We start from the raw sequence: 27,406 nt of genomic DNA on the forward strand, positions 1-27,406 counted from the left end.
CGGTTTTCGGAGACGCCGAGGTGCCGGAATTTAGTCCCGCATGAGTTCCTTTACGTGCCAGTAAATCTACCGACACGAGGCTGACGTATTTGAGCACCTTCAAATACCACCGGACTGGGCCAGGATCGAACCTGCAAAGTTGGGTTCAGAAGGTCAGCGCCTCAACCGTCTGAGCCACTCAGCCCGGCAGTGTGGCTATTTCTAGCCTGGTGCAGCGCTTATAAGGCAGACCCTCAGAGGAGGGTGGTTCGCATCTGCCATGTGTAGGAAACTGCGTGTTATTGCAGTGGAGGATAGTGTTGTGTGAGTTGCATGGATGTTGGAAACAGTACGAGCACCCCATGTTCGAAGCAACAGAATTAACAATTTAAGGTTAAAATCTCCGACTCAGCCGGGAATCGAACTCGGGGCCCTCTGAACCAATGAGTACTACGCTGACCATTCAGCCGATGAGCCGGACAATAGTTCACTAATTAGCGGCTATTTACAAAACTTTCTTGTCGTAGGAGGTCTCCAGCTTACTGGTATCTACCTGGAACGGGTGATCCCTCGGTAATCTTGAATGACATATCTCACCATTTACATGCCTTGCAAGCACCAATCACTCCACCCAGCAGTTCCCTGTAGCTAAGTTCGAACACACGTCTGTTGACTATCGCAACACACGACTGCTGTTCACTTGGCTCAACTCCAGACAAAACCGATAACTTGTACAATCAACTCACGTGCCTGGTCCACATACTGAACTACTCAACACATACCACTCGGCAAGACAACTGCACAACACAGCTCAACACCGACCGCTTATCAACACTACGATGCACACTGCTGCCAACATTACCCGTAACTAGGGGGCGGATTTCTATGACAAGTCATATTTTTACCCTTAACATTATATCATACAGTCTTGTATTTTCAACACGTTTCCAAGCATGATAATCAAAATTAAACAGGTTTTATTGTGCATATAAATGCATATTTAGGCTTTCTTAAGTTTTAAGGCATATTTTGAACAAAATATCATTATAACGACATATTTTGGTAATTTTCATTTGAATTTTGTTTTATAAAAATCAGAATAAGCTCTAGAAATTATTTTTCAGGATAGACTGGAATATACTATTGAAGAACCATTCTAAAGTAGTGTATGGAATGTTTCTAACAGGTAGGAGCTATTGTTTGCTAGCTGGGTCAATTCCTGGAAACCGGGGTATTGTTTACACGGAAGCAGAGGTAATTCTGCAGTTATTTGTCAGTGTTCTTATCTCTCTCCTTCGCCCTTCCCTCTTCCACCTTCAACACACTGAATGACCTTGGTCATTAGGGAGCTTCAGTCATTCAGTTCCTTTCAATATGCCTAAAACGAAAGTCTCAATTTGTGGGAAGTTGCGAAGTTTTGTTCGCGAGTTCGGTGAAAACATAATCAGTACGGATGGAGTGATGATATTCTGTAAATTGCGTGACGTAAAAGTTACTGCCGAAAAACGTTTCCCTGTGCAACAACACCGTAATACTGTAAAACATAAGAATTGTGTAACTAGATATTCTGCACTCGAAAATAGGCAACGTCTGCTATTCGAAATCCCGACATCAAGTTCACAGTGTTCACAATTTTCACAAGATCTCTGCAAGATGATGGTTTCGTCTAATATTCCTTTAAATAAACATAACAGCTTCAGACAGTTCCTTGAAAAATGTACAAAGCATCCTCTTTCCAACGAATCTACTCTCAGGAAGGACTATCTGACTGCTTGTTATGAAGAAATGTTGGACATAATAAGGCGTGGCGTGGGAGACAGTGGGTTTCAATAGACGAGACCACAGACATGGATGGAAGATATGTAGCAAATGTGATCGTTGGCACGCTGAAGGAAGACCGGCCTGGAGATACGTTCCTCCTGACATGTGAAGTGCTAGAGAAGACAAACCGTTCCACCATTGCAGTTCTCTTCGACAATTCAATGAATTTGTTGTGGCCAAACGGGGCAAAGAGAGAGCACAATTTTCTGTTTGTAACTGACGCTGCTCCGTATATGGTGAAGGCAGCCAAGGGACTTAACATGCTATACTAGAAAATGATACATGTGACATGTTTTGCACATGCCTTGCATAGGGCAGCTGAAGAACTTAGAAGTAGCTACCCTGAAGTTGATAAATTAATATCGAACTGTAAGAAAGTGTTTGTCAAAGCTCCACTTCGCGTTCAGAAATTTCAAGGAGAAGCACCTTCACTACCCGTACCTCCCAAGCCAGTTATAACGCGATGGGGAACTTGGCTTGATGCCGCAGTGTACTATTGCAACAAGTTAGATGTCGTGGAGAAGATCGTTAAGTCTTTTGATCCTGCAGAATCGTCCTCCATGAAAACCACTAAAGATTTATTTTCAAGCACTACATTAAAAGCGGACCTGGCTTACATAATGTCCAATTTTAATTCTTTATCTGGAGCAATCACGCAACTGGAAGTTTCAGGTGCAGAACTAAGCGATGCACGGGATGTTGTAAAGTGCATTGAACAGGAATTAAAACATGCGAAAGGAACAATAGAATCTAGGGTGTATAGAAAATTAGAAAATGTACTGGAAAAAAAAGAGCGGACTTGTCTACCTGCGTGGAATAAATGACAGTCTTCGTGGAAACTCTTCATCTGCAGATTTCCAGGAATTTTCTCCAAGTGATTTAACTCTATTCAAGTACGCTCCCCTTACATCATGTGATGTCGAAATAAGTTTCTCTCGCTACAAGACGTTACTCAGCGACAACAGGAGGGGATTCTCATTCAACAATCTTAAGATGCATGTGGTCATAAATTTCAACAATTCTGATAATGAAGACTAGATCAGGTATGAAAGTTTCATTCAAATTACATATGTTTTGTGTATAAATTAAAACTGATTGAATATTCAACAGTGAATGTAACTGTAGTGTTTATGTCTTCCACGGAGTCCGCCTTTGCCTAGGAGTATGCAGTGTAACCTTAACGAGTTCATGAAATATTCATCATTTTAGTTGATTTTGGGTTAAAGATTTCGAAGAATTAAAACTATTTTAACTCTAAATTAATTGCATCCTGTAGCAATCGTTATAAAAGTGTTCCTATGTAAAGTGGATGCTATTCATTAAGTCATATTTTGAATTTTATAGGTTATATTTTTATGTTTTTAGGTCATAAATGCATACATATTTCATACATTTTTAGGTCATAGAAATCCGCCCCCTAGTAGTAACACTCCACTACGACGACACCCTCTCAAAAATGCTTTCCAACAACAATGTTGTTCGCGGCAAGCCTGTTTTGATACAGCGGCTGATGAAGTTCTGGTACCTTCGGGATAGGAACGTTGTAGTTTCGTCTTCCAGAAAATCCACGGTGACATCAGACAAAGAGCGCAATAGAAGGAGAAACCATCACATGCCCTCAGACCAGCCAGGAGGTTTTCGGCCTGACTCACTCATTCCATCCAGGAGATACCAAAGTCCCATGAACATGTAAGTGTATCTAAGCCTGAAGTATCTGTAGTGGTTGACTCGCGTGGCTAAAACGATCCCCGGCAACAAAACTGACGACAGTGATGTTGTACATATAAACTTTTTTGCCGCATATCAGTGTCACTACAGCTGAAAAAAAAGAACTCTGACCAAAATATTTCAATTCAGATTTGTCAAAAAGCAAATTTTATTATCTGAATGTAGACATGTTTAGATAAGGAAACGAAGTAGGCCTACTAGTAAAAGCGAAATTTCATTATAACGTTTTCTCAACAAAGTTGAACCCTAGCTTCAAACTACCACTAAGGGATAGACAATATGTAGCTTCTGCGATAAAATAAACACGAAGATTTCTGTAGAACAAGATGAAGGGAGAGTTAAAATCCTAAAGGTGATCAGAGAGGTGCACTTAAGGAAAGCTGAACAGGCTAGAGAGAATTTATTATTTATGTGGCTAGAAGTTCGTATGAACGTTATGTTATGACTTGATCTTCAGAAGGCTCTCCCGTTTCCCAAACCATCAATATTGGTTATAAGAGGAACTCTATGAATACAAAATTGGAATAATTTCATTTAAGGAATGGTTTCATTTGCAGTCACTCAAAAGAAGAATGAGCGCATGGTAAAGTTCCTCGTAGGAACACTTTTATCAGAGACGATTGAACCAAAAGACATAATGTTTGTTGTGGGTATCCACTGGTCTTGTATCAACCTGAGAGATGAATTGCATTTTGTTAACAAGTCAGGTACCGAGCTCGATAACTGCAGTCGCTTAAGTGCGGCCAGTATCCAGTAAGCGGGAGATAGTGGGTTCGAGCCCCACTGTCGGCAGCCCTGAAGATGGTTTTCCGTGGTTTCCCATTTTCACACCAGGCAAATGCCGGGGCTGTACCTTAGTTAAGGCCACGGCCGCTTCCTCCTAATTCCTAGGCCTTTCCTATCCCATCGTCGGTGCGACGTAAAGCAAATAGCAAAATAAAAGTCAGGTCTCATTCAAACCGATGTATTTAATGCTAATTGTTGATGCAGATAAATGCAATACTTTAATAGTGGATCGGTAATGACGCTTGTCATATCGAGGTAAGCAGACTAAAGATGACTGCCGAGATCTGACAACGTGTGGAAAAAAGTGGGAGGTCTTGCGTGATGAACCATGACGCGTGAATTTCTGTAAGGATGCTTTTGAGATTGTGAATGACCCGCTGATCATTTTGGTTTTAAATGAGATCAGTAGAAAATAGGGGTCACAAGCTATAATTTGATTGCTTTCACGTCGCTGTAAGATTCCGTTTACCGGAGCTCCATTTCAACTAGGGGCGTGGTCTACCTCCTCCCCGACCACTCAGTCCAGATACTACAAATAAAACACGGACTTAGATGCAGGATCCCTTTGTAATTTGTGTAGCCGCAGTACTCACACGTTAGGAGTGAACATGGATATCAGTGTATGAAGTGTTGTGTCGAGGAAGAAACACACGTCAGTGCGATGTCAAATATCGCGAAATAAGCCGTGTGATACAAGATAATGTACAGTGGTGATGAATAGAATTCTTATCTCAACATTTAATCTTTTAAATATCAACGACAGTCAGTTGCGGCTCATGAAGCAATCATTAGTGAAAAGGCAAACGCATCAGGTTGTTTAGAGATAGTGAGACAGCTAATTCCGTTCAATAATTAATAGTGACCGATCTAAAGCATTTTAGGAGTGAGTGACGTTCAGTAAAATTAAAGAACGATATTCCTGACAAAATTAGCGTTTGCATACTCCATGGACACTTGTGATGATAATCAATTAGAGTGTGATTAATGGGGAAATGAATAGTGATTTACACAAACTTGCCAAGTAGATAAACTGGATGGCTCTGCCGCCGCCGCCGCCGCCGCCGCAGGGCTCCCAGGGGCCCGCTCCTCCGCCGCCACACGGGGGGGCCTTCCCAGGGGACCGCTCCTCCTCCCGTGGGAGATTTGAATTTGTAAACAAAGCCACGTGCTTTTTGACAGCTGTCATCGACAACAACGCATCGCTAACCTCACTGCTGCCATCATGACGGGCCTAAACCTCAGTGCTACCAACCTAACCTCAATAGCGCGAGATTTGAATGGGTAAACAAAGCCACGTCCTTTTTAGACAGCCACGTGCTTTTTGACAGCCGTCATCGACGACAACGCATCGCTAACCTCACTGCTGCCACCTTGACGGCCCTAAACCTTAGTGCTACCAACTAAACCTTACTTGCGCGAGATTTGAATGGGTAAACAAAGCCACGTGCTTTTTTGGCAGCTGTCATCCGCCATCTTGCATCGCTAACCTTCGTGCTGCTCTCTTTACGGCACTGCTGGTAATTTAAAAAAAATTCCGTCAGCTGTCATTCACCATCTTGCATCGCAAATCTCAGTGCTACACTCTTTAGCTACTTACCTTTGAAATGTGGTGGAGGGCAATTTGAAACATTCTATTTGACAGCAGCCATCTTTAATCAAGCAGCGCACCGTGCTGGCCTCTTTAGCTACATGACTATTGACAGCTGCCATCTTTAATCAACCGCCGCCCTAAACCTTTAAAATGCGGTGGTGGGTAATTTAAATACCATGTGCTTTTCCAACAGATGTCCTCCGCCATCTCGCATCGCAAACCATAGTGCTGCACTCTTTACGACACTGCTGGTAATTTAAAAGATTGTGTCAGCTGTCATCCACCATCTTATATCGCAAACCTCAGTGCTGCACTCTTTAGCTACTTACCTTTGAAAAGTCGTGGCGGTAACTTCAACGTGCTCTTGTTTGGAAACAAACCCACGTGCTTTTTTGACAAGCAGCCATCTTTATTCAACAGAGCATCGTGCTGCCCTGTATAGCTACTTACGTTTGAGGCGGACAATTTGAAAAATTCCATTTGACAACCTGCCATCTTTAATCAACAGAGCACCGTGGTGCTATCTTTATCGTAGTAGTGGGTAATTCCTACGTAACAGCTGTCATCCGCCATCTTGCATCGCTAACGATAGTGCTGCCCTCTTTAGCTACTTACCTTTGAGGCGGGCAATTTGAAAATTTCCACGTGCTCTTGTTTGGAAACAAACCCACGTGGTTTTTTGACAGCTGTCATCCGCCATCTTTAATCAACAGAACACCGTGCTGCTATCTTTATCGTAGTAGGGGCAATTCTATCAGCTGTCATCCGCCATCTTGCATCGCTTACCTCAGTGCTGCTATCTTTACGGTACTAAACCTTATCGTGGTGGTGGTGGTGACGGGAAATTTAAAATCTACATGCTTTTTTGACAGCTGTCATCCGCCATTTTTAATCATGAGAGTACTGTGCTGCTATCTTGCGGGTAATTCCGTCCGCTGTCATCCGCCATCTTTAATCAACAAAACATCGTGCTGCTACCTTTAGCTACATACATTTAACATGTGGTGGCGGATAATTTGAAAAACTTCCGTTAGGTATCATACATCATACGCCATCTTTAATCAACAAAGCATCGTGCTGCTATCTTTAGCTACATACATTTAACATGTGGTGGCGGCAATTTGAAATTCTATCCAGATACCATCTTTAATCAACAGAGCACCGTGCTGCTATCTTTAGCTACTACCTTTGAATTGTGGTGACGGATAATTTGAAATTCCGTTAGCTATCATCAACTTTAATGCATTTGCGAACCTAACCTCTCATCTACTATCTTGAAGGAGACCATACAACAAGATGCCCCTCCCGACGCTAATTACTACTTAGAGGTTACTACACATAATGGCGGTGGCTGTTATGGCTACCACCACCAACTCCTCCTCCCCTACCACCTCCGCCTCCTCCTCCTCTGTCAAGGCATAGCTTTATCGAACACGCATCGCGAAGGCAAGAGTGTGCAGCGATAACATTATTGTGCATGTTTAGACTTGCGGATTACAAAAGAAACATAACAAGACCAAAATCGATGTTGTTAACTTCAGCACGTGATTAGAACATTGATTGATGTGTTCAGATCACTAACTAGAACCGAACACGGTACAACATGTGTTTAGAACATGTCAGGGGATGTCTTTGTTCTAAGAAGAACAGATTGAAACACAACAAGACCAGAATCGATGCTGTTAACTTGAACATGTGATCAGAACATTAATTGATGTGTTCAGATCAGTAAACAAGTTATTTTTTTGCTAGGGGTTTTACGTCGCACCGACACAGATAGGTCTTATGGCGACGATGGGATAGGAATGGCCTAGGAGTTCGAAGGAAGCGGCCGTGGCCTTAATTAAGGTACATCCCCAGCATTTGCCTGGTGTGAAAATGGGAAACCACGGAAAAACATCTTCAGGGCTGCCGATAGTGGGATTCGAACCTACTATCTCCCGGATGCAAGCTCACAGCCGCGCGCCTCTACGCGCACGGCCAACTCGCCTGGTGAAACAAGTGATCAAGACCAGAACCGAACACTGTACAACATGTGTTAAGAACATGTCAGGGGATACATCGATGCTGTTAAATTTAACATGTGATCAGAACATTGATTGATGTGTTCAGATCACTAAATAAGTGATGAAGACTAGATTCGAACACGGTACTCGATAAAAAATGTGTTTAGAACATGTCAGGGGATACCTTTGTTCTAGGAAAATCCGATTAAAACATAACAAGACTCAAATCGATGCCGTTAACTTCAACATGTGATTGGAACATTGATTGATGTATTCAAAACACTAAATAAGTGATCAAGACTAGAATCGAACACGGTACTCGATACAACATGTGTTTAGAACATGCCAGGGGATACCTTTGTTCGAAGAAAATCAGACTGAAATATAACAAGACTAGAATCGATGTTGTTAACTTCAACATGTGATTAGAACATTAAATCAGATTGAAACATAACAAGACTAGAATCGAACACTGCACTCGATGTTGTTAACCTCAACATGTGATCAGAACATTAATTGATGTGTTCAAAACACTAAATAAGTGATCAAGACTAGAATCGAACACTGTACTCGATACAACATGCGTTTAGAACATGTCAGGGGATACCTTTGTTCTAAGAAGATCAGATTACGAAAGAAGTGATTAAGAATAGAATTGAACACTGTACTCGATACAACATATGATCAGAACATCGATTGATGTGTTTACAACATGTCTGGTGTATACCCTCGTTCTAAGAGAAAAAAATAAGAGTAGAATTCTGAATAGCTTGCGTAAGATAGCGATTGTTATAACCTCCTTTTCCTCTTCCTGCTCTGTCAAGGCATAGCTTTATCGAACATACAACGCGATCTTATGCATATTACGTAGCTAACTCGCTCAGTAAACGATATAGCAACACTTCAATGATTTGCCTAGTGCGAAAATAAAAAACCACACTGCGTAGCTAACTCGCTCAGTAAACGATATAGCAACACTTCAATGATTTGCCTAGTACGAAAATATAAAGCACACTATGTACATATCGCGTAGCTAACTCGCTCAGTAAACGATATAGCAACACTTCAATGATTTGCCTAGTGCAAAAATCAAAAACACACTGTGCACATTCCGTATAGCTAACTCGCTCAGTAAACGATATAGCAACACTTCAATAATTTGCCTAATACGAAAATAAAAAACCATACTGTGTAGCTAACTCGCTCAGTAAACGATATAGCAACACTTCAATAATTTGCCTAGTACGAAAATCAAAAACCATACTGCGTAGCTAACTCGCTCAGTAAACGATATACAAATCAAAAACCATACTGCGTAGCTAACTCGCTCACCGCACTGCTAAGACGCTTAGTAATTGCAAATACACTGATATATGTCATGCGAAAATCAAGAAAGCACACTGCGTAGCCAACTCGCTGGGTCACACTGCAAATAAATCACAACACAACTAGAACACTGATATACGTTACTCTTTTTTTCGAAACACACACGGATAGGAATGTTGCGAGATACTACATACTTACATGTTTAAAAATTCGGGGGGGGGATGAAAAATCATAAATTATTCGTACGCACGTTATCTCCTCCAGGTTGTAAGACAAAATGGACGCAGTACTGTGAGTTTCTGCTATGGCTGGCGAACGGAAGTGACATGTTATCTCAGCAAAAAATACGTATGACCTTGTCGTTGCATACACTCAAGTCAGACACAATGATGGATACCGCGATTCAAATCCTGGCAACTTATGCCGTCAGGAAGGGCATCCGGCCAGATATTTATACACGTTGTCAGAAAGACTGACGATCGCGCAGGAAAGGGCTAGCAGCAGCTAGCTACCCCACCTAGCATTTGCTATCTTCAGAGCAGCCAACAGTAGGGATTCGAAACCGCTATCTCCTGAAGTAGCGAGAATGATTGCGGGTACAAGATGTTGATGGTGATTCATCTGTCGGATGGAGGCGTTAAGCCTTGTACAGGCTCTTTCGCCGACAGGAGTAGGCTATGTGCCGGCACCGGGTTTTACTAGTACATCTAGTTATAAAACCCGCTACAACAGAACTAAGATATTAAATCGCAGTATCTAGTGTCTTACATCGTAAACCATAGTTTTACGGTCGGTTGCCCTTCCTAACGTTAAAGGACTAGGATTTTTAATTACAGTATACAACAGTATAGGAGGAGGAGGCGGAGGTAGGGGAGGAGAAGGAGGAGGTGGTAGCCATAACAGCCACTGCCATTTTGTGTAGTAACCTCTAAGTAGTAATTAGCGTCGGAGGGGTATCTTGTTGTATGGTCTCCTTCAAGATAGTAGATGAGAGGTTAGGTTCGCAAATGTATTAAAGTTGATGATAGCTAACGGAATTTCAAATTATCCGTCACCACAATTCAAAGGTAGTAGCTAAAGATAGCAGCACGGTGCTCTGTTGATTAAAGATGGCATCTGGATAGAATTTCAAATTGCCGCCACCACATGTTAAATGTATGTAGCTAAAGATAGCAGCACGATGCTTTGTTTATTAAAGATGGCGTATGATACCTAACGGAAGTTTTTCAAATTATCCGCCACCACATGTTAAATGTATGTAGCTAAAGATAGCAGCACGATGTTTTGTTGATTAAAGATGGCGGAGGACAGCTGTCAAAAAAGCATGTAGATTTTAAATTTCCCGCCACCACCACCACGATAAGGTTTAGTACCGTAAAGATAGCAGCACTGAGGTAAGCGATGCAAGATGGCGGATGACAGCTGACGGAATTGCCCGCTACTACAATAAAGATAGCAGCACGGTGCTCTGTTGATTAAAGATGGCGGATGACAGCTGTCTTAAAAGCACGTAGGTTTGTTTCCAAACAAGAGCACGTGGAATTTTTCAAATTGCCCGCCTCAAAGGTAAGTAGCTAAAGAGGGCAGCACTAAGGTTAGCGATACAAGATGGCGGATGACAGATGTTATGTAAAAATTACCCACTACTACGATAAAGATAGCACCACGGTGCTCTGTTGTTTAAAGATGGCAGCTTGTCAAATATAATTTTTCAAATTGTCCGCCTCAAAGGTAAGTAGCTAAACAGGGCAGCACGATGCTCTCTTGATTAAAGATGGCTGCTTGTCAAAAAAGCACGTGGGTTTGTTTCCGAACAAAAGCACGTTGAAATTACCGCCACGACTTTTCAAAGGTAAGTAGCTAAAGAGTGCAGCACTGAAGTTTGCGATATAAGATGGTGGATGACAGCTGACACAATCTTTTAAATTACCAGCAGTGTCGTAAAGAATGCAGCATTAAGGTTTGCGATGCAAGATGGCGGATGACATCTGTCGAAAAAGCACATGGAATTTAAATCACCCACCACCACATTTGGAAGGTATGTAGCTAAAGAGGGCAGCACGGTGCTCTGTTGATTAAAGATGGCTGCTGTCAAATAGAATGTTTCAAATTGCCCTCCACCACATTTCAAAGGTAAGTAGCTAAAGAGTGCAGCACTGAGATTTGCGATGAAAGATGGTGGATGACAGCTGACGGATTTTTTTTAAATTACCAGCAGTGCTGTAAGGAGGGCAGCACTAATGTTAGCGATTTAAGATGGCGGATGACAGCTGCCAAAAAAGCATGTGGCTTTGTTTACCCATTCAAATCTCGCGCAAGTAAGGTTTAGTTGGTAGTACTAAGGTTTAGGCCCGTTAAGATGGCAGCAGTGAGGTTAGCGATGCGTTGTTGCCGATGACAGCTGTCAAAATGCACGTGGCTTTGTTTACAAATTCAAATCTCCCGCGGGAGGAGGAGCGGGCCCCTGGGAAGGCCCCCGGGTGGCGGCGGAGGAGCGAGCCCCTGGGAGTCCTGCGGCGGCGGCGGCAGAACCATCCAGTTTATCTACTTTGCCACTATCTGGAATAATCTATTTAAAGTTATTATTGGATCTAATCACCAGTAGATTCTTTGAAAGCACATAAACAGTGTTTGGTAACTGATTTTCCCATTTTTGCCTGTATGTTCGTGAGTGATCATCGATCCCCGAGGACTGGAGCTTACGAGAAACGCGCCTAAGTGCCTGCAGTTATTTTCCTCAGGGAACGTCTAGAGACTTTACTAAGAAGACCACAGTTCGAGACATGGATCGTGTGAGGATGAAGAGGAACCAAGGACTATCAGAGAGAAGAGCAGTCATCATGATGGTGTAAAATCTCAAGTGTACCTCGAGATGACAGCAAACCATACCCAGCATTCGATAAGTACATTTAATTTGAATATATTAAACCACGAGATTTGCATGCCAGTAGCAATTTTTATTTTGTAAATATTAAAATGTTATAATCAATACTATTAAATGTAGGGAACACTATACGCGTGTGACTGGGAAAATATTATTTACTATTTTAATTAGGGTTTCTTGATGATTCAAGAATAATCATTGATATTTATCAGGCTTATTTGCATGAATTAGTATATAGATTCCATAAATTCTTAATGCATATGAAGCACATATTTTGAGAAGAATAGCGCATTAGCTAAATTTATAATTTCTTCGTAAGTGACTATCTGGTAAAAATTTTCATAGTAATTTGAATATAGACTACATGTTTGCTTCAAGGTGACTCAGGTATTTATAAATCCCATATAATAATTTCGTGTGGCTATTTCTAGCCGAGTGCAGCCCTTGTAAGGCAGACCCTCCGATGAGGGTGGGCGGCATCTGCCATGTGTAGGTAACTGCGTGTTATTGTGGTGGAGGATAGTGTTATGTGTGGTGTGTGAGATGCAGGAATTTTGGGGCATCACAAACACCCAGCCCCCGGGCCACTGGAATTAACCAATTAAGGTTAAAATCCCCGACCCGGCCGGGAATCGAACCCGGGACCCTCTGAACCGAAGGCCAGTACGCTGACCATTCAGCCAACGAGTCGGACAATCCCATATAATAATAAATGATCATTGAAGATGTTCAAAGCGAGGTAATATGTGAATTATGTAGATACGCGAGTGAAACTACCTGTGAGAATGGAGTCTTCTCTCTAAATTAATAGAACGGATTTTGAGATGCAGAGGTATGATGTGGAAGGTGAAGCTTTTGAGATGTTTGTGATGTTGTAATGATAAAGGATAATAATAATTATGGCTGTTGTGATATATTTAATTAGGCTGAATATGTAGCCCGATAATGAATAATAAGAAGTGGTGGCTCTCAAATGAATGCGTACTTGAGAACGAGCCATGGTGGTATAAAGGAAAAAGAAAGAAAGAAAGAAAGAAAGAAAGAAAGAAAGAAAGAAAGAAATATGGAATAGAATATGTTTTTGTAGCCGCAGAGCTGGACACACAGCTATTGTCTTAGACTGACGGATTTACGATGTAAGGATTTGCACGGTCTGATGGGAGATTGTGTTATTTCCAACAAGCTCAACGACTCGCTGCAAGCCTCTTTCATTTGCCAGTGCAGTAACGATTCCGTGCTAATGATACGTTATGAGTATCGTGGATAATTTTATGATTTTGCGAATGATGGATTCCTCCCCAATTTTATACATTAAATTAGCTCGTGATAGGAGTTTCAGATTTTTACCTCGGAAGCTGAAGTATATGGGATCGACTCATGTTGGAACGAAGGATTTAACCTGATACTATGGCTTGATTAAGCCATATCTTCAAGATGTATTGTGTGCTATATGTTTGATATTTTTCTATGCAATGTGTTTACGTGTTTTATTATTCCCAAAGTGTTTTACGGTGATGGGTTCGATACCAGCGTTAGTTGATTTTACTTTGTATATAATTTGTTAGGTAAACCCAGGATACGCGGATGTGTTCAGTGTAATATGTAATTGTTGTGGTCAATAGACCATGTGTTTGATATACGGTGATGCAATCTCGTGTGTAAAAGTAAGTGTACAAATGGAATGCATACATTCCACAACCATGACAGTTAATTAACGATATGATTCAACAAGGTGCCATTTTGATTAGCCTGTTAAAATAATATATGCCATTTAATATCACTGTTATAGATAAATAAATTCACGTATCAGTGCGTATTAATCAAATGATTTAAGGTATGCCAAGCGACAACTACAACTGTGAATAAACTCAAAGGTCGTTAAGGCATAATATATATCATTATTGCTTCAGTCTTAATTATTTCTTTGTTTATGTGTTGTAATACGGCATCATCTCGTGTACTTACCAAGTGATTTTATCAGTATAATAAAATGTTTAGCAAATATTTTCAACATTTTTCTCATTTAATAATATTAGTGTATTCCTCTCATATTATAGAGAACCCTACTTTCGTTATATTTTATGTAGTGCCTATTTTCTTTTACGAACGTTCCATTGCCCATATGCTTGTGAGCTCCAGCCGTTGACGCAATGAAAGTAGGGAGGACGAGACTTCAAGCCCGGGAAATGTCTTCTGAATGTTCTCATCCAACAATTCCATTTATACATCTGTTTGTGAAATTGAATTATGTAATAGTTGCCCTAATATGCCCGGGATGGGTACACTAAGTATGTATGAATAATAATCATAATCATAATACAAATATTAACGATAATAATAATTAAATAATGAATCACTTGTCCTGAACTGAAAAACGTACATTCCGAAACAATGGTTCCAAAGCATCGTGAAAAATGAACAAACTAGACATTCCTCCTTTCTTTAACAACCGGGGTTAGTAGTTCAAGAAGCTACTATTCAAACAGTGTTAACCATTGTGCAGCTTCGGAGGTCAAACTGTCAAGCGTATGCATTCTATTCCTTTGTCCAACATCCTGTACGCTTGAAGGTTTATTTTTAGCAAGACTGATGCCACTGATTCGTCTGCGTCCTGGTTATCAGGAATCCAAGACTTAAGGTTAACTTGACTATTTGTTATGCAATTCTATTGTATGTCTTTCTTCTGACTAATAATAATAAATTCATTTATTGGTAAGCTATTTTTTCTTATACTTCTCCAACAAGAATGTAGTTTCTAGGTTAAAAGACAAATTTTCAACATCCTTGCTTTTGCAACCGCCGTTTCGCCTAAACATTACACAATAATGTACAATAAAGTTAGCGTTTTTATTAATACAAGGAATGAGTAATTTAACATAAGTAACTATTAGTTTTGCACTTTGTAACTAGAGTAAAAAAGCAAAAAGAGGGATATGCAAGGTTGCGGCTGACAGCTGCCTTAATATTGCAGAGCAGTTAGGATCAAAAATGGCGAATGAACATACCTTTAGCCTTTAGACTTTAGAGAGGTCACCGGACATTTGCGGTCACTGCAGGAGGGGGTGGGCCTCATTAGCTTAATCTCAGGATATCCCCACTAACCTGCCTGGGCTCTTGCTCGCTCTTTCTAGATCAACATTCTGGATAATGTGTGATGGGAATTAGCGTTGTTGAACATATATTTTTTTTTGCTGGTGGCTTTACGTCGCACGGACACAGATAGGTCTTATGGCGACGATGGAATAGGAAAGGCCTAGGAGTTGGAAGGAAGCGGCCGTGGCCTTAATTAAGGTACAACCCCAGCATTTGTCTGGTGTGAAAATGGGAAACCACGGAAACCAACTTCAGGTCTGCCTACAGTGGGAATCGAACCCACTATCTCCCGGATTCAAACTATCAGCCGCGTGCCTCTAACCACATGGCCAACTCGCCCGGTAACATATCATTCACCATCGACCAAATTATTATATGTGCTCGAGTTTGGAGGTTGTTCATTAAGAAACCAGTAGGATTACAGAAAATCAAATGACATCATCATTTTCCTCGTTTCATTTTACGTTAGGTTTTGAATTTGTAATTATTTTAATATTTTTATCGCACGTGGAACGGAAAAAGTGCCCGTTTTTAAAAGTGTTTCAACAGTGCGCCAATTTTAAGACATTGTTACTAAAAACTCGTCATCTGATCTAATCCAGTTTTCAACACAATATACATTGGGATGTTTTATACCTTGTTTATAAATTTCAGAATTGTATGTTTCCAAAAACATGACATGGCTTGTTCTTCTCCTTTAGACACATCCAGGTGACGATTCCATATTGGCTTTCCCTATACTTTATGTACATATTACCATTGTAAATTGCACAACGATTTGCCTTATTAGCAAATTTAATATTCCATTACAGGAACAGCAGTAAATACTTACACCAGGAAGTTTCGATATAGAATGGTGTTTGTGGCTGAAGGTATCAGTCTATAAATAATGCACGTGAGAGAAGAATGTTGATCTAAAACGAGCGAGCAGGAGCCCAGGCAGGGTAGCAGGGATACCCCGAGATTAAGCTAATGAGGCTCACGCTCTGCTGCACTGACCGCAAGTCTCCAGTGACTGCTGGGGAATTTCTGTGAGTGGGCACAGGTATGTATCTGTGACCGCAAATATCCGGGATTTTGTGGTGACCGCTAATGTCCGGACACCTTTAGAGAGCTCTAGTAGCAATGGCTTCCGGATTTCATGAGAGAGAGCACGAGCGTTCGTATGTACGACGGACCAAATGATTCCCTTTAAATACTACTTACGTCAGACAGTCCGTACGTCATTTTCCATATTTAACAGCTGACTCAGTGCTGATAGCTGGATAATAAAACGACGCGGTTCAACGGGCTATTAAAAAAACTGAGCTTGAGAAATGATAAGCACAACTTCTGGTTGTGTGCTTGGAGGAGACAGGTAAGAATATGTTGCTTGAAACTAGACAAGGTGTTGTACTGTAAAGAGCGTGCTTCACTGATGTATTAAAAGGTACAGAAGAGTTCCTCTCAGCCACCAAAAGAGCATTCTTCTGTCATGAAAACCTGTGAACCCAAAGGATTTACGCTGTGAGTGAGCAAGCAGCATAGATAAAAGGGCAACGGCGTACAGTGGGATGATTTTAAACAGCAACCTTGCCCCGAGGCTAAGGGTTGAAGTGAATGACGTTAGGATATCACATCCTGCTCAAAAGCTTTCCCTATCCATCCTTTTTTCCTATTACTACGGTAGTTATTTTACCATAAGAAGACACAGAATCATATCTTCGTCTTCTAAATCTGTTTACCCTCCAGGTTCGGTTTTCCCTCGGACTCAGCGAGAAATCCCACCTCTACCGCCTCAAGGGCAGTGTCCTGGAGCGTCAAACGTTGGATCGGGGATACAACTGGGGAGTATGACCAGTACCTATCCCAGGCGGCCTCACCTGCTATTCTGAACAGGGGTCTTGGTGGGGGATGGGAAGATTGGAAGGGATAGACAAGGAAGAGGGAAGGAAGCGGCCGTGGCCTTAAGTTAGGTACCATCCCGGCATTTGCCTGGAGGAGAAGTGGGAAACCACGGAAAACCACTTCTAGGATGGCTGAGGTGGGAATCGAACCCTCCTCTACTCAGTTGACCTCCCGAGGCTGACTGGACCCCGTTCCAGCCCTCGTACCACTTTTAAAATTTCGTGGCAGAGACGGGAATTGAACCCGGAGCATGGAGCATTTGCTGCGGTAAAACATTGTCAGGGCAGTTGTGTTCCTATTATTTCTGGTCTGTATGTGTCCGGCCTGCTAACTAATCTGCCCTTCTTAGGGCACGAACACATTCATTCACACACAATTTGCATGAAAGCGGGTATTGAACTTACATTGCGTGTAGTACGTATTAAACAAATATTTCAAAAATGTGTGATCTTCGCCCCGGACTCGAATCTCCCACGTGACATGCATGCCCGCTCCGCCACGACTTTACCAACTACACTACGGTTATGTACGGCACACTGAGCAGCTTATAGCAAGTATTGGGTTTATTTCAGTCACAATATCAATTTAGTGTTTCGCCGGCGTGTCAAGTTCATATGATCTAGAAGGCACACGCATGTCTTCCAGTCTTTAATATGAGTATAATATTACGAGGTCCTATCATAGTGAGGCGGTAAATAACAAGATATCCGGTAGTGTTGTCTGAGCATACCGGCAGGGCAGATGTTTTCAGGACGGAATGAATATTGCGGGTTGCATAAAACTACATTGGAAGGGGCGGCTGAATCACGCTGTATATACTTTAACCTACAAATCAGCAAGGAGTTTGTCGTCTTAGTACCTTTTTATTATAAGACTTGTCAGAAGATTAGTGGTAACATTCGATATGGTGTAGAGTTAGCCCAGTTTCTGAATGTAGGCAACAGCTTTCAACCAGGACATAGTGTTACCGGTCCCTTCGCACTTATTTACAGTTCTCTCAATCTTGTTGTCTAGCTTCAAATATTTCTTTTTTCCTCTTTCCCTTCGATATTGATCCCTATCTTCATGTACGTGGAGTATGAAAGTTCAGCTTCCGTCTTCAAGCACTCCACCAAATATTTGACTTTAGGATGAAGGTTTCCAATTATGGTATTGATTTTGTTGTGTCACTCTTCAGCAGCCTTCGTTGTTCGGTGCCTTTTTTCCGTAGCAGGTCCACATTGAGAAGGGGATCCCCTCTTTCTGTAGCCCCGTATCCACAAAGCACTGAAAAAATGCGCTTGCGCATGAATCTCGAACCATCCTAAATTCACGTCCTCCGGGTTATCAAAGGCTAGCGCTGCACATATGCTGACGTGAAGCCTTACATCTTCATTGTGACAGTAGCCCTCAGAATCAGTTCTCGAACGTTCCTCCGTAAAGACTTCTTCATATGGAAATAACATCCACTTATTTCAGTCCGAGAAAACGGGACGAAGGGCCGATATCGCAGCTGCCTTAAAATCAACGTTCACTTTAATTGGACACGGATCAGGAACTGCTGCTTTAATCAGATGGAACAGGTGATCATAGGTTTCTTCCTTCTTATCAGGGAACAGCGCTAATACAACAGGAAAACATTTGTTTAGTAACTCCGGTAATCATCGCTTTCCAGAAGAAAACTGCTACTGTGACACATTTTAAAGATATTTTCATGAAGAACGTTTTACAGACATTTCTTAGGATGTTGTTCGTTTCCCCACGCTCTACACTGTTCATGCCGCAAGGCTCTCTTCAGATTTCCTGAGTGGGACTTTAGTGTCACAAAATCATAGCCTTTAAATGCAGTAAATATTTTACCCCTGTCAAGGAAGGAATTTGTCTTTGATGAGAAGGGGTAACCATTTTTTCCTCTCCTCCCCTTTAATTCGTGTTCTGGTCAGAAACCGGTATCTGACCGACAGGTATCCAAGACTAAATTTTCTCAGACGCTTCCAAGGCAATTTTAAAACCTTTTATGTAAAAGTGCACTTCTTTCGTTATTTGTAAAAATGGAGTCGACCCCATGGCACGGGCGATTGGTCATTGTAGTCAAGATAGCAACCAGGTGTAACCGTCTAGGCTTCTCCAGCCCTACTAATTTAATATAATATCATTTTACGCGATATCATTTGATATCAAGTTTATCCGCCATCGGCAATTATTTGTAATAACATATTTATTCAACGTCAATAATTTGTAATCAAGGCATTTTGGAATCATATTGTATATATAATAACATCGTTTTATTATTTAAATTATTATATTATGTAGGATAAGAATTCATTATGTTGTAAATACGGTCAATATGTTGAGACATAGTTGTTTTCATTTCATCTCATGTTTGTGTATACGGAGGTTTATTCTTGAAGCTTGGGATTTTGCGTGCGTCATGGGTTTATTTTATGACCAAGGCTAGTAAACAGCGACCCGTGCGTGAGGCTTGCAAGATGGTCAGCTATATCATCGCCACGCCTTCTGGACTTGTCGAGGAAGGAGAGAAGGGGATTTGATGCTTCGATCTATCGAATCAGATACTTCGTTGTATATGAGTTTTGAGATTGAACTGTTACCAAGAGTGGGGGTGAGCCCGGATATATACTGATTCTCAACACGAGAACGGAACCTTACTACCTTACGACCTTACAACCTTACAACCTAACTACGAGATACTCCATCACTAGTACTTCAAGGGTGAACATCTACTTTGAACGACGTGATTTGATTTTTGAAACAGTGTGTGGTCGCTCCGCGACATGGTTATTTTTGTACAATGTGTTATCGCTTCGATACAGTTCTTAGTTGCGGTAATGTTATCGGATCTGCGTGACACGAAACAAGCTTACGGCTTGTGTTATATTCAGTAAATATGGTGGACGAAGAACTATGTTTAGTTCAAGTCTGTAAAATTTGGTACAAGTCTGTACCGTATAAATAGTATAGCTCAGTTGGTTTGAGATTTCTACTAATATGGAAAAATTCATATCTCTGAATTTTCTCCTCATACGATCAACGCTGATCAGTTATTACAAGTATAGGGCCAATGTCTAATTTAAAGACTAGGCAATTAGGGAGTGTTAGTCCAGATAATCCGTACCATATAAGAGAAGGAAGGAAGGATGTCCATGGAGGAAATTCTACATCGAGAAGAAGAGAACGAGTAACCACGGAAACCAGATGATTTCAACGGAAGCTGCAATTGGTGAGCTTCAATTATATAAAGCAAGCAATAGTAAATTCAGTAAATTCTAAATCCCTCCACTCTTTAAGGAAACTTTTCCGATTCATCTCATTTTTTTTGTATAATAAATTCATTTGTATTTAATATTGCGTTAATTTTCTTTCTCAAGCGATACTTAATGGTTAATTATTTAAAATCCTACCCCTGTGATTTAAGTATAAGTCTCTATGCTAGTAAATATAAATTTTGGTTTATAGTTTTATTTAAAACTGTAACCATGGCGCCCAAACATTACATAGAGAAATGGGGAACCATGGAATGTTAATTGTTTCTATTTGCGTGGCAATTTGCGGGCAAGCCACAAATAGTTTATTTAATATTCATGTGTCCCAAGATAATAACTTTCATCTCCCTAAGAGTCTTGACGAGGTGGAACAGTTACACAGGTTCAGTCTCCCGGTTGAGGTCAGTTAACTTTAGAGGGCGTTTAGATTTGACAACTCTGTCAGCTTATGGCGCGGTAAAGAAAAACCGACATCCCGGTGTCTTGAAACCTGTACGAACATTTGAGCAGTTATTATAAGCGATTCTCCAATGAATATAATATCTTTAAATCAGTCTGTTTTCAGACTGACTTTGCTGTATGCGTCTATGGGAATGGAAGCTAACTGGACTCGGGATAATATCCTATTCCAACAGTAGGATTTATGCCTTACTAATTTAAAAAAGTATGTATATTTGTGCATAACTTGTTATTTACTGTAGTTACAATAGAATTAACACAAAACGGTCCCATTATTATGCCGAATGCCTTCTGGATATGATTTTCAACCTTTTCAAAGCGGATTGTTCGGTTTAATACGATTGCTAAACATCGTAAGTGCATTTTGAAATTACAATTTTCCTTAGTCTGCACAAAAAGTTGCGTTTTTTTAGTCTTCGAGTACAAACATGATGTCCGTCTCCGTAGCGTAGTGGTTAGTGTTATTAGCTGCCGCCCTCTGGGGCGAGGGTTCGATTCCCAGTATTGCCAGAAATTTAAGGATGGCAGGAGGGCTGGTATGTGGTTGAAATGGTACATGCAGCTCACCTCAATTCGAGGTGTGCCTGAAAAGAGCTGCACCACCTCAGGATGAGAAAACGAGTTTACTTATAGCCTTTATAATGAAGATCTCCCGTTTGATCCGTGTATATCTCAGATAACCATGTAGCTCCTTCTCGAGCCCTCCTCTTCACCTACTCCACTTGCTTTTTTTTACTTCTAGAGCCACGCCATCAGGTGGGCCACACAGATATTCGGACACATACAGAACTTCTTCATTCTTCGACCACATCTTTCCCTTACAGTGAATTGACGTTTCACATAAGTACATCCACGTAACAACACCTTATTTAGTTTCCCTAAATTTACGATACAAACGTACGATGTAAGAGCAGAAAGCCTACTCCTGCTCGTGGTAACAACTTCCATACTGATCGTCACACTATGAAGGTCGGAAGCACAGTAACAAATATTTACAGTGGATCCCTTGTACATAGAAATCGTTTAGCAGTTGGAGCAAGGAGTGCATCAATCAAGATTATGTGCGGTCTTTCCCCTTGTCATGCATTGTGGAGTAGAATTGTGTATGTTTGTGTGTGCGGTGGGATGGGTAGAGGGCCAGGGGTCCGTTGACATAAGTTAGATAACTTGCTTCCCCCTCGCGAAGGTAGTGTTCGTAAATCCCTGGCATCCAAATACAGTAGTTGTAGGGATTCGTCAAACCCTTGCCAGGCAACAATAAGCCCTGCTGTCCACAAGTCACCGCATATAGTTTATGTACTCAAATCACAGTGTGTATTACTACTACTACTACTACTACTACTAAAGGTTTTCATTCCTCCCCTGAAGGGGGAGGCGGGCCTCTATGACGGTGACGCCGTCTCACAGGCCGGGAGATTTGTTATGGTGAAGGAGATGTGCGGAGAAGGTGAGGGGGTGGGCGCCCGTGGCCTATACTACAAACTGTCCCGGATATTCGCCTTAGTGCAGTAGAATGGAAAACCACGGAAAGCCATTCTCAGGACAGCCGACGGTTCGGGCCAGCCGCGAGGTCCAGCCCTGTCCCGTCTCCCGAATGCAGAGGCGTAGAACCACGGTAGAGCCGTGGCCACCTCTCCTCTGCTCGGTTGACCGGTCAGAGTACAGAGCTGTTGGACCAGGGACCAGTCGTGGCCACTTAAGGGACGAAACCCAAGGGCCGAAACCCACTCTGCATCTACCGACCTCACAGTGTCCTCATCTATCCGGACACCACTTCCACGTGTTGCTCTCCAGAAACGAGTATATGACAGCTTAGATTCTCTTAGAATAAATAGAATATAAATGCATGCATCTTTCTGATCCATTGAAAACTTCGGCATAGTAATTGTCGTTGTAATAATACTACAGGGGTAAAGAAGCATTGCATTTGGCCACTCTCGGCAAGTATCTTAACCCAATTAGTGAGTCATTCAGGAGCATTGGGTAAAGACCTGGTGTCACTCTAGAAAGTTGTCACTCCGTGCTAGTGTTATAAACCAGCAAAGGGGGGATGCACACTTAAGGGACACTGGGACTGAAATTTCCAAATTCTATATAAAATGAGGTACAGCTTTGAAATTTTGTATGCTTATGAATAGTCATAACATAAACCACTGTGGTAAATTTGAGCATTGCAAGTTGATTAGTTCTTGAGATATTAATTATTTTATACATTTTCATGTGCAAATTATTCAATATTTATAAAGGTCTGCCGCATTAAACCAATCAAGATAGTGTGACTTTTAGGTAATATTCTATTGCATTAATACAATTGGAAGAAACCTACGGATTCTTTTTTGAATTGCATTAATGAGTATGAAAAAATAAATTTTTTTCATATCCAAGTTTTTAATCTACAAAAAATCTTCAATTTTTTAAGTTTGACATTTTTTTGCAGCCAGACCAAAAGTGCAATCCAAAAATCGATCCGCAGGTTTATAGTCAATGCAATGAAGATAATACATGCAAATTTTGAAAGCAATATCATAAGATTTATGATGCGTGTAACATTTTGAATGCCTGAAAAAGTGAAACAGAGAAAAAAGCAATTTTTTAAAATAATGGACAATGCTCATAACCTGTATTGCCAGCTGGGAATCTCAAAGAAATTTCTTGTTTTCTCCTACTTTTGGATTTTGGCTTACGCCACCGAGAACAGAACAACACCAAACAGTAGTAGAAAATACTCGCATACCTCAACACAATCAAACTGGAAAACAACTTGTTTGTAAACAAACAGGATTTGCACATGGTATGTACGGAAATAGTCATAAATAATGTTGAAACTAATAAATATTTCTTTAATAAGTAATCACTGTCTTTGAAAATAGGCATAAAAATTTACTCAATATATTATGCAAGGCGACACCACCACCTGTAATTTTCATTCAGATTTTTCAAACTTTTGCAGTTCTTATATAGTTTACGTAGTAAAAGTGCCTACTTCCTCCACTAGAAAGCAGCAAAATGCATACCGACAGATGTAGGAGGCCTTTTTGAATTATTCTTATGAAATGAAATCGTGAAATCTGCTTGAATACACCACTTATGTGTGCTGATCGTGAGTCGAACGAAAGTGGGCGTTTAAAGGACTACACGCCAGGCATTTAAAAGCCACGCTAGAGCTTTAAAAATGGAGGAATTTGGATGAAAACACTGCTATCTGATCCGCGGGGGTTAGGGGTGTATTAATATGGAAAAAGCCGAAAATCAATATTTTACATATATTTCGCCAAAATTTCAGTCCCAGTGTCCCTTAATATACTGTATGCATTGATCTACTAACCCTCTCCAACGCAGGCATGTCATATGACAGCAGAATATTTTTCAGTTCTCCCAGTGCGCTGTGAACTCACAAGGATTCTACTATATATGGCTGATTGCCAACATTAAAGCAGCTCGAATGGTAATAACACTCGAATACCAAGACTACTTGAAATGTTAAGCTGCGTTTACACTAAGCGCAATTTCCTCGCGAAATTGTTTCGCGAGGGAATTGCGCCTAGTGTAGACGCTCCCTCACCCCTGAGTAATTGCGGAGTGAGTGCCCTCGCTGCGAGCCGGAGGTCAGTCGGTTTTTGTCCGCGCGCATCAAAGGGTTTCGCTCATCGAATTTCTCTCAGTGTAAACGTGGTCCCCGTAGTTGCGCGAGGGATGAATCAAGAACAGTGCTTGCAGCTCATCGAGCTCTACAAAAATAGAGATTTTATATGGAATCCGAAAAACAAAATCTATTTCAATCGCAATAAAAGAGAAGATGCGCGGAAGGAAATTAGTTCTCAACTAAACTTTCCTATCTCTACACTGAAAGCGAAGATGAAAGCGCTACTGGGATCATACTGAAGTGAAAGATCGAAAGAAAATAAGAGCAGACTCACTGGATCAGGTAAGCTATCACTATTGGTTTAAATGCAAAATTGCGTCATTTCATTACTTTTTGAACCTACAGGTACCTATTTTGAAGCACTCTTGGCTCATTGTGAAGAACTTCCACTAGTGGGCAGACAACACCACATTCAGAAGGCACAAGCCCTGAACATTTGGATTCGTCATATTTAGATGGGCTATTGCGGTTGTGACTAATTTTACTTGGTTTGTGATTTATTTTTCTTCCATTTTTTACATTTTCACCTTTTTTTTTGTATTGATCCACAACAATTAACAAATATATCAAACGCTATTTTTTTAAATGGGTACGGTTTGGATACGAAATGTATTTCTAAATTGAATTAATGTTGTGATTTTAATTATTAGCATTCCTATTTGTTCATTTGACTTTTTAAAAATACATATATAATACCGAGTCGATTTACTGTTTTAAATGCGATCAATTATTATCCTTACCTTCACATAATCCTGAAGTGTTTCAATCAACACATCACAAACTTCTGGGACGATTTTTGATATTGTGCACTTCGATATTTTAATGAATACTGCAAACTTGTGTACGAATCACCAGTTGCTAAGAAACGCAGTGTGACAGCCAACCTTTCTCTCACTGTTACTGCTTCTCTGAATGTTGTGTCTTGTTCTTCAACTTTTTGACTGATCAGTGAAACGAGTTGTTCAAAATCTTGGGTACTCATGCGGACGAAGTTCTTACCAGAAGCGTTCAGGCTTGTCGAAGGCGGCTCGCCCCACTCGCGCTATTTTTCGCTGTGAATTGCGCTCTGTTTTGGGTAGTGCGAAATTTCCCTCGAAGCGATTAAATTTCACCCGAGTGACTTTCGCGAGGGAGTTTCGCTAGTGTAAACGCAGCTTTAGAGATGCTACTCCTACAACCCCGCTATTCATATAATCTGTGTAAGTAAATTATATTGATTTCGTTTTAGCATTATATTAAATAAATGGGAAATATGTAGTATATAATACATGTAATGATTGTTTATTTTCAGCTTCACGACAGGGTGAATAGTTTTATTACATTTTAAGTCAACTAGTTTTACATACGACGATCATTTCTTTTTCTTCTTTTTTGCTCTCTTGGATGCTTCAAATGTTTTCCTTGTCCCTGATACTTGTCACTTACGTATGTGTAGCTGATAATTTATTTTCTTTCTTTCTTTCTTTCTTTCTTTCTTTCTTTCTTTCTTTCTTTCTTTCTTTCTTTCTTTCCTCATTTATTTATTTACTAATTTACTTATGCAGTTCGGCCTATGTCGATGACCAGCTGTGCTGGAAAAATGCATTCTAGTATACTGAAGCTTGAGAAGAATCGCGACGAGTATAATATAGAAATCAGCATTTCCAAAACACGAGATGTCAGTTGGGAAAATACCTAAAATGATTGAATGTCAGATAGGAAATACAAACCTGGAACAAGTGAATTATTTCAAGTACCGGTACTTAGTATGTGTACTATGTGTAGTATGTGTAGTATAGTAAGTGAAACTGAATCAAGGTGTAGCAAAGCTAATGTAGTGAGCTCACAATTGCGATCTACGGTATTTATTTATTTATTTATTTATTTATTTATTTATACTGTATTTATTTATTTATTTATTTATTTATTTATTTATTTATTTATTTATTTATTTATTTATTTATTTATTTATTTATTTATTTATTTATTTATTTATCTGAAAGTACACAGGTTTTACACCAAATTAAGTACCTTCTTAACATTCCGTAGCAATCTGTATCTATGAAGTTAAAGTTTAAAAAAAAAACAAAGTTTAAAAATCAAAGTCGTCTGTTTAGTCTATGTTCAGAGAGACTGTTGTTAATTTCCAGAATTTATTTGCATAGTTTGCTAAATAAGGTCTTTTAATTTATGTAATTTTAAAGAGATCTCACTGACTCTTGGAGAATAATATTTTTAACATACAGACTGATTTTTAGACATCATACTCGGTGGTACTGACCAAAACGGACACATTGCCGGTGTGAAGGCCGATATGCGAAGAGTACATAATGCTCCAAAACCACGTGCCGAATACCAAGTAAGTGGATCTCTAAGCGAAACTCTTATTATTGCTGTAAGTTATTTTGCAAGAGATAAAACCTTAACATTTCAGGTCGACAGAATTCAAAACCAAGACAGAGCGCTGAATCCTCAACAGTTTGCAGATATAGAGGTAACTGTACAGTATGCAGTTAATGGTGACAATTTTCTGCAACACGATTCTGGGCGAGATGATGCAGGTCGCACATTAATATTTGCCACTGTGCAAAAGCTTCATTACTTGTCACAAAGTTCCACAATATATTGTTGCCCCACGAAAGTTCCTCTAGATATTTACTATGCAAGATAGTGTAAAATATCACATATTACCCCGTTCGTATATGTCCAAATATCAAGAATAACTCAGGATAAATATATACATGTATATCAAGCAATTGCCGTAAACGCACAACAAACGCACATTAATATCACACCTCAAAGAATTATGGTGGAATTTGCATTGGCAGGCATACAGGCCGCGAGAGAGACAACTGGCGACCAGGCACGACAGCAAGCACGCTTTTCAGTTTGCCTTTCGTTCCGGTAAAAGAAATTGAAGAGACTTTGGATTTCATAGCGAAACTTACAGGAATTAATACA

The sequence above is a fragment of the Anabrus simplex genome, chromosome 2 (assembly GCF_040414725.1).
Source record: "Anabrus simplex isolate iqAnaSimp1 chromosome 2, ASM4041472v1, whole genome shotgun sequence".
Lineage (NCBI taxonomy): Eukaryota > Metazoa > Arthropoda > Insecta > Orthoptera > Tettigoniidae > Anabrus > Anabrus simplex.